Genomic DNA, 10897 nt, shown 5'->3' with positions numbered 1-10897 from the left:
GCTATATAAAGCAGTTTTTAAGTTTAATTAAATGTTTGTTTAAAAAGAGTATTGTGATGCCATTTTCATATTCTGTAATTTTAGAATTGAAATGATTTATGATCTTTTGCTACTTCACAATGAGACCAAACATATGTCATTCCAATCATGTTTCTTTATTTAAATTATTTTTTATTAATTTTCAAAGCTCAGTTGGCACAGTGCTTACCTTACATACCCAAAACTTTAAGATTCTCAACTCTGTATTATTTGGATGTGATGGCATAAAGTTGTAATCATACTATCAGAGAGGAAGAAGAAAGATTAATCTTTAATGTTCTTGGCTATACAGGAAGTTCAAGACCAGCCTGAGTTTCATGTAACTCTTTCTCAAAAAAAAAAAAAAAAATGTTCGGAAGAGTATGTTTTTGAAAATTGTTTTCTGTTCTTTCTGTTCTTGTAGATTTTACAATTTTGTTAAATGTTCATTGATTTGATATCTTGTGTGTGAATTAGTATGGATAAGCACAAATTACACTCATCATATTGAAAAGAGTATTATATATTTATATTAAATAATAAAATAAAATATTACATACTAAAATACAAAGGTTATCTTATCTTTGAATATTACAAGTGCTATCTTGGATTCTTTTCTTTTCTTTTTTTGTTTTCAATTTTTTAAATTGTGGTTTGTTTCAGGACTGTTTTTTTTGTTGTTTGTTTGGTTGGTTTTGTTTTGTTTTGTTTTGTTTTGTTTTGTTTTGTTTTGTTTTGTTTTGTTTAAACTGACTGAAGAATTCTCATTTGTAATCCTGATGAAATTCACAGTTTCCAGTAAAAGAGGACATTGATTTTGGAAGGAGAGGTGGTCCTTACTGAAACTATTTATTAGGGTAGTATGGGTCATTCAGATTTTCACTAGTCTACGTTATCTCAGTACAGAACTCAGACATAAACTGAAACCAGATATGGTCAGATTGCAAGAGGCACTGTCCCGGCCACAGTGCTCTCATTTTATTATCTCTTCTTTTTGTTTGTTTGTGTTTTGACTTTTTTAAAAAATATTTAAATAATTGACTTATTTCTTTGATCCCCTTTTGTTACATACATTACAAAGAGTAAATCTCCATGGAAGCTGTTATTATTCCATGGGTGATCTTTGTACATTCACAATATTGACATGAGAATAGTATCAAGGTTTACTACTATTTTCTAGTATCTGTCTCAGGATTGTTGTTATGTTTTATAACTTGGTACAATGTGGTATAACTGCAACGGTGGAGAGATACCTGATGGGACCATGTGGAGGTGGCACACAATGTGAGTACCTGGGGAAACAGGGAGCAGAGCTATGAAGGCAGAGAAGCAGGAGAGAGAAAGACAAAAAGGAAAAAGGACAGAAAGAGAGAGGAAGAGAGGAAGGGTGGAAGCAAGGAATAGAGCCCAGCAAGGAACACATGGGGACAGACAAAGAGAGAGAGTGAAGAATGGAAAGAGGAGGAGTGGGATAACCAGTGGTCTTATAAGCTGCCGTTCCTGGCTTGCACCTGGAGGCAGGTGATGATATAAGCTCTCATTAGGTGTCTGTTGCTAGGTTCCTAGGTGGAGCCTAGTGGAATTGTCTGCAAGCAAATAATTATGCCACAACTATCTGTAGTATGATGTCTCTTCTATCTTGAACCTTCATTCTCTTCAAGTATTGCTTATAAGTGTGCTGAACTGGACAGTGGCAGAGTTTAATTCCTCAGACAAAGCCAAAGCCAATTAATTATAGAGAACACGGTTTGTGTCAACAAACGAATTACTGAATCATCTACAAAAGTACACATAGATATTGAGATGATAGAAAGTGAAGGGTTTTATAATCAGTGGATAATGTCAGGGGATAAGAGCAGTTGTAATAAGGCTTTTGGCTTGTTTAGACACCAGTGGGTAGTATTTTCAGATTTACTCAATTTCAAGGGTCTAATACTCTAATGGTTTAGCTTTTTTAACGACAGATTTTCTTCCCTGAAATTTTAATTAGTTACTAACAACCTCAAGGAGCTTTCAACAATTGTTCTCATTCCTAATGTTTGCCAGAAAAATAAGAGGAGGATCACAGTGGCAGATGCTATGTATTCCAGTGAGTAACTTTTAAGAGTTAGGAGTCTTTTGAAATCCTCTGAAAACAGCTGCAGTTGTTGCTTATCCAGCTATGTTGTGATATAGGAGCATGTTAATATTTGGAGCCATTTCAATTCTTATGTTAATAATTTGTTTGCTGAACACAGCACACAGAGCTTAATGTTTCAGTGTCTTGTAGTGCAGTTTCAACATCATTTTTTATTGCTGGTCTTTCTTCTGTTATGCATGTTGTTTGCTCCCTGACTTCATACACATTATCATTCATTTTCTCTCCTCAAGCAATACTTCCATGTCACCTCTCTGAAAACAAATCTGTCATGGGCCAGGCTTAAAGTCATATGCCATTAATTCCAGCCCTCAGGAGAGAGTGACAGTTTAAGGTCATTCTATTATACATAGCAAGTTGCAGGCTAGTCATGGCTACATAGTGACGTAGGGTCCATGATTCACCTAAGAATGATACCCCAGACTCAAATGGTATGTAAAAGTGAAGAGTGCTTTATTCTACAGAAGTCCAGTGTGCTTGGGTCTCCAATTACCAAGATAGAGAGACAACCAGGTAAGTTTGATTTAACGTATATTAGGGGAATCCCAGGGTAGATGACCTTTATCTTGCTCCATCTCTAGGGTCAGTCCAGAGCCATTATTGGTGTGTGTGGGCTTGGAACTGTTGCTGGGAATGAAAATTATTGGTGAGGAAGTCTGGAAACTGCTGATGATTCAATTTCCTTGGCTCAGGCAGGTGACTGGGCCTGGATTTACCTGGACATGCCAATTCTGGGAGACAGAGATTTAAGGCTCATCCCCTGAACTGCCAATTTGAAGCCTGTCATGGAGTCAGTCAGGCTAACCTTCTCATTGACTCCATATTTGTTTCAAAAAGCAAAAGCAATAAATAACGAAATAAGCAATGACATAATCTAAATATTTTTGTCTCATTATTGACAATTCATACTAGTGTACATTTTGGGGTACTTTTATATTTTTACATATCTTTGAGAGAACAGGGCTAGCCAGAGCCAGGCTGATTCCATGACAGACTGTAAACTGGAAGTTTGGGTGACTATGCCTACGTTTCTTTTGCTGAGAACGATAAAAGTCCAAAACAAGTAAATTCCAGGAAAAACCACTCCTCACAGTCAGCTAATCAGGATATTGCCTCTCCACCTAGCCTGAGCCAACCTCATGGACAACCAAGTTGTAGAAGTTATCCTACCTTTTAGCTTGAGCCAAGTATAATCAAACTGCAAATGTTCCTCAAATCCTCCAGAGCCTTAATCAATCACAAAGGCACCCATGTATTTGGAGGTAGGACCAGACAGTCTAAATGAAAAAAGGCAAAAGTCACCCACTCCAACCCTAACAGGCTTTAAATCAACCCTGAAAAATCCACCCCTTTGTTTTCCATCTCAAAGTATGGTGGACCCCTGCACTCAGGTTCTCTGCAGAAAATAATCTCTCTGCTATTACATGCATTTAAGTCTGAGGCATCATTCTCCAAAAATCACAGACCCTCACATATATAGAGCTGTATATATGCATTTATATCTTTATTTTCTACTAGAATACACATTGAATTTTTCTTTTTACCTTATTGGAATCATAACTACTTAACAATATTTCTTCATGACATATACTTGATAACAGGGAATGTAGCTCATAATGCTGAGAGAATGTTTGTCTGAAATTCATAAAGCCCTGAGCTTTTTTCTTTCCAATCCGCCCCCCCACAAAAAAAAAAATCTCACTCAGTGACTCTATATTCAGTGTATCTGAGAGAAGGATCCTCAGATGATGAAATTGAAAGAAGTGATTTAATTCTCTAAATTTCTGGCAATGCTTAATTTAACAAAAATTGTCATGTGCCAGGCTAATCATGATTGGAAATTTTACAAATCTGGGAGGAGGGAATTCCAGCTCAGAAATCTATCATATTAGCAGATAGGTATGCCTGTGGGGCATTTTCTTTATTGCTAATTGATAAAGAAGGGCTCAGTCCTTTGGTGGAGGATCTGGCTCTAGGGTGTGCTGTATAAGGAAGCTATATGACTGTGAAACAGGTTGCTAACCAGTACACAGCATTCCTCCAAGGAATCAGCTCCAGCTTCATTCCTTGAGCTCCTTCAGTGTCTTTCACTGGTGACAGACTGTAATATATTAAACAAATTAGCCTTTACCTCCCCAGAGTTTGTTTTGGTCAGTATTTATCACAATAATAGAAAGCAACTTCAGAACATATCACACAAAAGGTGTAGTTATGTGAAAGATAACTTTGAATTCTTTTGCCGTTTTGTGTTTTCAGAGTTATAAATAGAAACAGCAAGATGCAGGTCTCACAATGTACTTGCACTGCTAGCATAGTAAAAATAGAATGGAACACTCTGTATACAATTTTTATTTCTTCACAGTGGAAATGATATTTTGGTATATATACATTATGTTGTTTACACTGTATTTATATTTATGCATCTAACTGTCCCCCTAAATCAGTACATTGCCACTAGATTATATATGATAAATGTAAGCATAACTAATCTTTAATAAAGAAAATAACACCAATAATTATAGTTGCCATGACAAAAATAACAAGATTAGTATGTGCCACATTCTTAAACAAAGTTATAAATGAATTAAAATTTTCCATATTTGTGTTACATGTGAAAGTAGAATAGAAAAAAATTGTATACTAAGACATTGATAAAACTATTCATTGTGTAATCACACTGGGCTACATACTTGACCCTACTGTTTTCTTCTCTATGCACCACACAGCGTTACAGGGAAGAAAACTTAGTACATAAATAAACGTAGACTATTTGATTATGTCACATGAGAAGAGTGAAGTAACCTTAAACAGCAACCACAATGATAACAAGCCCAAAGACACATAATACTTAAGCAGTGCTTAAGAAATGCAGAGTCATCACAGGCCTGGAGTGCATGCCTGTAATCCCAGTATTTGAGAAACCGTAAAGAAATGATTCCTATGTAAGAGGATCTTGGACTGTACTGTAAGTTCACAGGGGTTCACAGGGGATCCAGAGTGAGACGCTTGGTCTTTAAAAGAAGAAAGGTAAGAAAGCGACATATGCAGTGTCTTGAAGGGAGAGGACAGTATAAAATGAGAGAACATATCTAAAGGACACACCCAAACATAAAAAGAAATGAAAGAGAATTGCAGAGAGATTACTCAATGAATTTCAAACTAATATAAGATACTTGAACAAAACACTTTCTAATGCTTTCTATGAATATTGATTATTTTGGAAGTCTTTTTAAGAGCCTGAAATAGAAAAGATTTAAAATGACAGAGAAGTTACAGGACAGGCTCTATTTCTGTCTATTTATTCAGAACTTTGGAAGTATTGCTTTGCTTCAATGTATTATATGGAATATATGATAAATTGCATTATCGATCCTTATTCTTCACTCTACTGAATATAAATGATTTCTTCCAACCCTTACCAAGGTCATATAGCACAGTGAATTTCTTATCCTTTTACATGGACTAGTTCTCTCTTTATCAAATGGAATCTTATACATGTGTTTGCAGAAGTTTAAGTTGTGGTTTTGCAACTGGCATATGTCCCCTTAGCATATTTCTATTATCAGAATACCTCAGTTAGCAATTTGTGCAATATGGCCTCAAAAATAAACTACATGAGCTCCAAAAAGCAGTAACTCCAAACTCTAGCCACATTGCTTCAGCTATAGCTATGTTAGCTCCTCGTGCTTATTATTTTAATCACTAACTGGGGGCAGGTACAGGTATTCATTGTATGCCACTACCAACAATTTTATTGATCATATAAATATAAGTGATCATCCAATAGCGAAATACACAGGGAATAATTTAAAGCTTAAATTACAACAAATAGCAAAGATTTTTATCTTTTCTGTCTACTTTCTTTCATAGGCACATTTACATGGTTAAATGATGTGTTTATTCATTTGTCTTGAGCATGTTGAGTAAAAAAAATAAAGTGCTGATATTTCTCTTATATGCTTTCACAGTTGTTACCATTTATTTTTCACACATTATACTATATATATCATATAGTATATATTATAGTATGTATTTCCTGATATATTTCAATAAGCACATTTTATTATTTTAGGTTGAGGTATCATATTCTGACTCCTCCATGTAGATTTGGATATTTAAAACTGGGATTTTATTTGCGTTCTTATTTTCATTTTCTACTTTACTTATAAACGTAATCCGGCTTCTTATTGATAAGATTAACAATGGACCCAACATCACAAGATAACCATGAGGTTCAATAGAGAGTTGTATACTTCTATTGAAAACTGAAAACCTGTAGAAAATGATCAAATTAAGTTAAAGCATAGGGGAAAAATGTGAAAGAAAATGGTTAACTAAATTCCACTTCTCAGTCATCTCCTAAAACTTGGAACCAGAGTAATGTGTCAGAGAAGAAGGGGAAAAAATAAATAAAGGAAACCTATTGGGACAAGGCTCCAGTCCTTGATCTGTAGTTTAAAAGAAGAAATGAATAATAGCTGTGTTTTCTAAGGTGCCAGCACCCTCCATGAACAGTTTAATGAGTTGAATGAGTGCATGGAGAAACAGGTAGAGGCAGAAGAGTATGTATTGAAACAGATATTAGACTTGGACACTTAGAATCATTACATCACATTCTGGAGTTTTTGCCTGGCGTTTGAAATCATTTACAGCACACAGTTTTGATGTTTATCAGTAGGTAGACTTACACTTTTATAGTTTGGCTCAATCCAGGAAGAAAACAAATAAGAGAGGGCAAGGACATTAGTTCTTTGAAATGTAAGCGTTTTCTTTTTCCTACTTTTACAAAACAAGGACATTCAAATAGTTCTGAAAGAGCCTCAAAAACTCCTGTAAATTGAGGAATATACATCATCTTAATGAGATCATTTTCTTAGTAAAAAAATCTTAAGCCTGTAACCACTACAGCTTCTTCAGTGCTTTTCACTACTTTCTTGACCTTTTAGTAGACAAAGCTTTCTGAAAAAGAACATCTTAAAAAACTATTAAAAGTCAAAAAGGAAATCTAAAGACTATTTTAAGGACACTAGGATAGGCTAAGACATTGAAATTCGACAACATTTTACTGCCCTCCCCACATACATACAGGGTAAAATTGCCTGGAATGATAATTTGACAATTTCCTCATTTTAAATTTCTGAAAATGTAGTAAACTCTTACTTAAACACTTAACTTTCTAAAGTTTCTGTTTGTTTGTTTGGTTGGGTTTTTTTTTGTTGTTGTTTGTTTGTTTGTTTTTGTTTTGTTTTGTTTTTTACCTTAAACAATCGGTTCTGTATTAGGGCTTGGGAGACTTGACACAATAATGTGTTTCATAGTAACAGACTGGATGATTGATTATCAAAACAAACAAACAAATACCAAAAACAAAACAAACAAATGGAAGAAGAGAGAAGAAGGAGGACAGAAAAAAGGAAATTCAAAGCAATATGAAGTTGCTTTGGTCATTTATGTGTTGCTCGGATCATTTGGAAGTGTAATGCAAGCCCCCTTCCTTCTGCTCTTTTGGAGGAGGTGACTACACTCAAAGTTGTCTCCTCACTTTCCCCTCAGAGGCTCAACCAAACTTCTTCCAGATCTCCAGATCCTGCGCTGAATGGAACTTTCCACTAAACTCAGCACTAACGTAAAATTTTAAGGAAAACAAAACTTTATAAACCTAGAAAGTAATTTATATTTTATGTTTGAAACTAAAAATAAATGATAATTTTATTGCGATGCCAAAAATTGTTTGTTTAACATTTATATTAGTAATTTAAATCAAGACAAAATCCTCATAGAATAGATTTGAAGAGTAATTTAAAAGAATGAGAGGAAAATAACAATTTTGGATTTTTCGCATTTGTTAAGTTAATTTTCATTACATATTAGATCCCAAGTTTCAATTTTATTGAAAGACAAAATAGTATGTTAATTTTAGAGAAAAAGGCAATGTACTATTTCAAAAGGATTTAAATATTGCTTCATAAATGGAGATCCCCAGAACTCTATGACCTCTTAAATAATATTATTTTCATCATTATGCGTTTTTTAAATAACTTAATTTATATATTATTGATATATCATAAAATTGGACATTTTACGTGTCTATATTTTGACAAATTTGGGAGGAAAATAAAATATATTTTTGAAGTAACAACAAACCCCAGACAACATAAGTAGGCATCACTTGCAAAGCTTCCCTTTGACCATTTGAGTTTTGTTATACTCATTTTTATTTCATGGTTCATGTTTCATTTTGCTTAACTTTTGAATGTGGATATTTAACCTGAGAATAAAGTATTTCGCCATTTTCAAAATTATAATCTAAATTGTTAAACACAGGCAAAATGTTGTGTGATAGAGCTTTCAAATTTATTTCACTAGCATAAATTTAATATTCATTGAAGAACAAGGTGAAAACATTGGACACACCACTAATGCTAGCATGGCTACCATTAAAAATACAGATCATAAAAGCACTGGTGTAGACCCATTGACAAGCCTACATTCTCCTTTGTTGCCCTGCCTCCCTTGAGCAAAAAACCTGTCAATCACACAATCAGCTGAAGTACTGCATAGCAAAACACACCATTTAAAACATTCCTTTGGTTTCATAACAAAATTGCTCAAGTATTGCAGCTGATAGTTCAGGCCAGAAAGTGTTACCTCATATAAAACTGTGTGAGTGAGTTTTCTATCATAATGCAATTTTTAACACTATATTATAGTACCTCCTGTGTTTTTCTAATTTAATTATTCATAAAATTTTAAACTTTTTTTGGATTTTAGGTTTTAAGATACAACCTCTAGCCTTAGTCTCAAATTCAGACATGATAGTTATTTTAATCTACTGATGAATTTAACACATATAATCTAATATGGAGGAACTTAATGTTTAAGTTGAAATATGTAATATGTTTGCATATTAAGTTACACTCTTAGAAAATATCCATATTTCTAATGTCATTTATTTTTTATTACAATAAATGTAAAATAAATTTTATTGATATTAGTTTGATAATTTTATATATCCATACTATAGATTTTGATCACATTTACTCTTTACTTTCTAACTAATCCCAGATTGAACCCTCATTGTTCTACCTCACTTCTCAAGTTCACATCATCTTTTTCTGTCTGTCTGCCTTTCTTTCTTCCTTCCTCTTCTTTCCTTTCTTTCTTTCTTTCTTTCTTTCTTTCTTTCTTTCTTTCTTTCTTTCTTTCTTTCTTTCTTTCTTTCTTTCTTTCTCTTTCTGCTGTTTTCTTTTTCTGTCTGTTCTTTCTCTTTTTCTTTTTTCTTTTTTTCTTTCTTTCTGTCCATCCTCAGTCTGTCTTTTATTTTTTCTCCTTTATTCTTTTTCCTTAACAAAATGTTAGTTCTAATTTGCACTGCCCATGTAAGAAAACTGACGAAACTTCCCTAAGAAGCCATTAATTACGAATAGCCCATCTGTCTAGTATGGGAACGCAGGAATGTTGACTGCTTGATTTTGTGGATGCACCAACAGTACCTATGAAGTTTTGACTACACATTTGATTATCTTCTTGTAATGTCCCAGAAGCACATATGTAGATGTCAGAGTACAGCTTGAGGGAGTCAATTCTTAACCTTTTCCCATTCGAACTCAGTTCTTCAGCTATGACGAAATACCTAGCAATGGAGGTTTCTGGAAATAAGGACGTATTGCTGCTTACAATTTGAGAACATTGACCACCATGGCAAGGAATAAATGAAACAACTAAACACATTGTGGTTGTGCACATTTTATTCAAGATAAGAGGGAGAGAGAGAGAGAGAGAGAGAGAGAGAGAGAGAGAGAGAGAGAGAGAGAGAGAGAGAGAGAGAGAGATGTTGGTACTCACCTCTCCTCTTTGGTCCCATTTTCTTTAGTCTTTGGTCCCATTTTCTTTAGTCTATGTTCTCAGCACATTGCATTTTACCAGATACATTCATAGTCTTCACTTCTCTATGAAACTCCCTGAAAACACTCTTATAAGCTCTTAGGAAGATGTGGCCTCAAGATAACTCCAAATCCTATTTCTTCAACAGAAAAGATTAGCCTGACATGTCTATTTCTTACCAACTTGTCACCCATACATATCATTTCTTTCACATAACATCCTTCCCATGTCTCTGAAAGGTTCATGCCCATTTCATAATGCTTGGGATAGCTTGAAACTGATTTTAATGCTAAGGTAGATCTGAGACATGTGACAATCCTGCCACAGCCTCATGAGTGCTGAGACTGTATGTGTGACTTATTATTAGTGAGCTATGATGAACACTTACATATGAGGACTTATAAAATCAAAATCAAATTACATACTTCCAATATATAATGGCATAGAATAAGTATCCTCGTTCAAAAACGCATCCTTTTTGACTGGCAATAAAGCAAGAATAACCATAGTAAATCAATACTCACCCACAGCAGAGCAAACTGATGGCCCATGCTTATCATTTGAAACTGTTATAAAAACAGTCATGTTCACTGGATATACAGACAAGTTCATATGTACTACCTGAAGCACATGTTCCACTTTTCCTTGGCTGATACCATTCTTCAGCTGCAGTTTTTATAGATATACAAGTCTTGGAATCTTCACACTCTGGTTTAAAACAATGGTTTTTCTGTTCCTTCATGCAATGGATCCCTGTAACATGCAGCTTGATCTCAGCAGCTTTCTGGGTTCTCAGGGAAGTCTCTTAGATAATTTTCCATTCTGCATAGCAGAAAACCATGAAGGTAATTACCAAGT

The sequence above is a fragment of the Mus caroli genome, chromosome 3, assembly GCF_900094665.2.
Source record: "Mus caroli chromosome 3, CAROLI_EIJ_v1.1, whole genome shotgun sequence".
NCBI classification, from domain to species: Eukaryota; Metazoa; Chordata; class Mammalia; order Rodentia; family Muridae; genus Mus; species Mus caroli.
Note: the sequence above shows the minus strand (reverse complement) of the source record.